The sequence below is a fragment of the Rhinolophus ferrumequinum genome, chromosome X (genome assembly GCF_004115265.2).
Source record: "Rhinolophus ferrumequinum isolate MPI-CBG mRhiFer1 chromosome X, mRhiFer1_v1.p, whole genome shotgun sequence".
NCBI lineage: Eukaryota > Metazoa > Chordata > Mammalia > Chiroptera > Rhinolophidae > Rhinolophus > Rhinolophus ferrumequinum.
In genome coordinates this window covers 105,075,200-105,078,195 of record NC_046284.1, presented here as the reverse complement: position 1 = coordinate 105,078,195, position 2,996 = coordinate 105,075,200, and the positions used below count along the sequence as shown (strand labels likewise).

The following is a 2,996-nucleotide window of genomic DNA, read 5'->3' as shown; positions in this document are numbered from 1 at the left end:
AGAGGGAGGCACCCTGACAAATAGACAGTTCCCCTCAGAAATGTAAATGTCTCTTACAAAAGGGTAACTTCTACTCTTCTACTGGGTTTCAGAGCGCCTCCTTTGTCTGCTTCTTTTTAAAAATAACCAGCTCAAAATAACCCTTATACAAAGAGGCATATTTTGGGGTGGCATATTCTGGTCCCCTTCTAAAGCAACTGGTAAATTATGGAAACAAATTTAAGAAGATAGTAACATTGTAAACTTAAAAGTAAATTAAAAGCATCAATCAGTAGTATCAAATCTTTTATTAAAAATTGAGGCTTCCAGGGCTTCTTCCAGACACCGAGGTTGTCTTTCCCGGCCCCCAGTATCCATAAGGAGAGCTTTGCCTCCTTGAAAATTAAAGCCTAGTGGTTCTGAGCTATTCCCAGTTCAAATGTCTGCAAAATTGAAACAGTCATCATCACTCCTTTCACATACTTCAGAAGAGTCTGACAGCATTCCGGTAGTGAAGATGGAAAAGACAAAGGAGGCCTGTAATCTGGAATCCAGCCTCCACTGGAGAAGCTACTATTGCCCAGAGGCTTTCCGCCAGCGGTTTAGGCAGTTTGGCTACCAGGAGTCACCTGGGCCCCGGGAGGCTCTCAACCGGCTCCAGGAGCTTTGCTGTGAGTGGCTGAGGCCCGAGGTGTACACCAAGAAGCAGATCCTGGAGTTGCTGGTGCTGGAGCCGTTCCTGGCCATCCTGCCAAAGGAGCTGCAGGCCTTGCTTTGAGAGCACCGACGAGAGAACGGAGAGGGAGCTGGAAAAAGAGCATGATGGACCGGCTGAGCAGCCTCAGGTAACCTGTTTCCAGGTCTCTGGACAAAATGAGGACATGCTTGCAGAGAAGCTAGCACCTTGGGAAATCACTACAGAGTCACCAAGTAGCCAGCTCAAGCCTGCGAAGCAGCAGCTACAGTGTACATCCATGGAGCTTCAGTCCTCAAGACAAAATGATAAAGGCATCAGAACTGTAAATGTGAAATCAGCTTCAAGGCAAAAGACTCCTTCAGGCACAGAACTGCATTACAATGTTTCCAACACTGTTCATATGAATACTTCTCCGAGTTTCACATCTAGAGGGACCTGTGAACAAGATGGCAGGTTTGAAAGAAGACACAGAAATCCTTCTCGGAAAAAACAACACAAGTGTGATGAATGTGGCAAAACCTTTCGTCGGAGCACAGCTGTTATCCTACATCAGAGAATCCAGTGGAGAGAAGCCATATGCATGTGATGTGTATGCAAAGGCTTTCAGCCGAAATGCAGCCCTGACTCAGCATTATAGAATTCACACTGCGAAAAATCTTACAAGTGTCCTGAATGTGGGAAAGCCTTTAGTAAGAAAAACTCGAATCTTTTCAGACATAGGAAAAGTCACACTCAGGGCGGCCAGTTGGCTCAGCTGGTTAGAGTGCAGTGCTCATAACACCAAGGTCGCTAGTTCGATTCCCACATGGGCCAGTGAGCTACGCCCTCCACAACTCGATTGAAAACGACGACTTGACTTGGAGCTGATGGGTCCTGGAAAAACACACCGTTCCCCAATAAAAATAGAAAAAAGAAAAAGTCACACTAGAGGAAAAAGTCCCATCAGTATCGTGAGGGAATCAAAGCATTTACTCAGGACTTTTTCAACATTGGAAGAAGACACAAAGCACAAATACCTTCTTAGTATTGATCAGTGGTTTTAATGGGCGCCAGTTTCCTTTCAAAAGTCATAAAAGCCACAGGAAAGAATATGGACTCTTATGTCAGCATTACTTTCCTTTCTGCTTACCAATACAGTGTCAGTTCAGACGTTTGAGGTGCTAAAGCTTAATTCAGATTTCCATCCGTAGGGTAGCTCTTGAAAAGACATTCTCAGGTATGTTCTACTCTATCCACTGTTACCACAAATAATAAAATAGTACCGTTGACCCTTGGACAACATGGGTTTAAACTGCACTGATCCACTTACATGCAGGTATTTTTCAATAAATATACAGTGGGCCCTCTGTATCCCTGGGTTTCCCATCTGTGGATTCAACCAACTGCAGATTGAAAACAATATTTTCTTTTCGTGCCAAATGAAAGCAGTTTATTGTGAGGCAGTCCATGCCACAGGTAGAACAGAGGCTATCTTCAGCAAGAGACATCCCTGACCCTCCTTACGGCTACGGTTTTCATTAGTTAAGCTTTTTAACTGGGAACAAGGAGGAGGAATATCATTCTCGAAAGGATGGGTTTTTCCCAGGAATTTGGAATACACTCCTTTTTTGTCCTTATGTGGTCCTCTCCAGAGGTGTCATGACACTGGTGGGTGTGTCATTTAGCATGGAAATGTATTACAACTATAGTTTAATGCGGCTGGAGGTTACTTGGAGGTGAATCTTGTTGCCATTTTGGTCTTGGCTGGTTCTGGCTGGTTTCCTTGTTTCATCTTGATTTATTGACAGTTTTTCGTTGATTGGCTGTTAATGGTTTTCCTCTGAGGCTCTGTCCCAGCCCTATCTCATTCCCCTCTCAGCGATTTTACTCCCATATTCTTTATGGGAGACTGAGGGGCAATGGTCCATCTTCTGGAGCTGCTCCATATCTGGCTAGGGACGTTGTCTCCGCCTGGCATGGGAGTGACTCAGGTCCCAAGAGCAGGATCTCTCGGATGGTGTCTTCAACCAGGATGGGTCAGAAACCTTGCATGAGCATCATCTTTACATGGAATAGTTGTAATCTGGAAGATACAAACTGTACTAAAATGTTAAATATGCAGGGCCAAATACTAGAGTGAAGATTACGAGCGTCACTACAATGTGCAACGGGCTCAAGAGATGTCTGAACCAACCAGTAAGGGTATTAAAGATCTCTCCTAAGGAAAAAAAAAAAAATTGAAAAATCAGTGATATTTAAGGTATACTAGAGAAAACTACATAGAATTCAGTACCAAAGGACAAAAATGAGAATACTCCTAGAGAGGATGATGGGAAAATTA

The 2,996-nt window shown here is 43.9% G+C and overlaps 1 pseudogene; it reads left to right on the top strand.

The window, feature by feature from the left end:
• The first annotated feature begins 418 nt into the window (after window positions 1-418).
• On the top strand, window positions 419-1,719 carry LOC117026120 (zinc finger protein 396-like; annotated as a pseudogene).
• The last annotated feature ends 1,277 nt before the right edge of the window (window positions 1,720-2,996 follow it).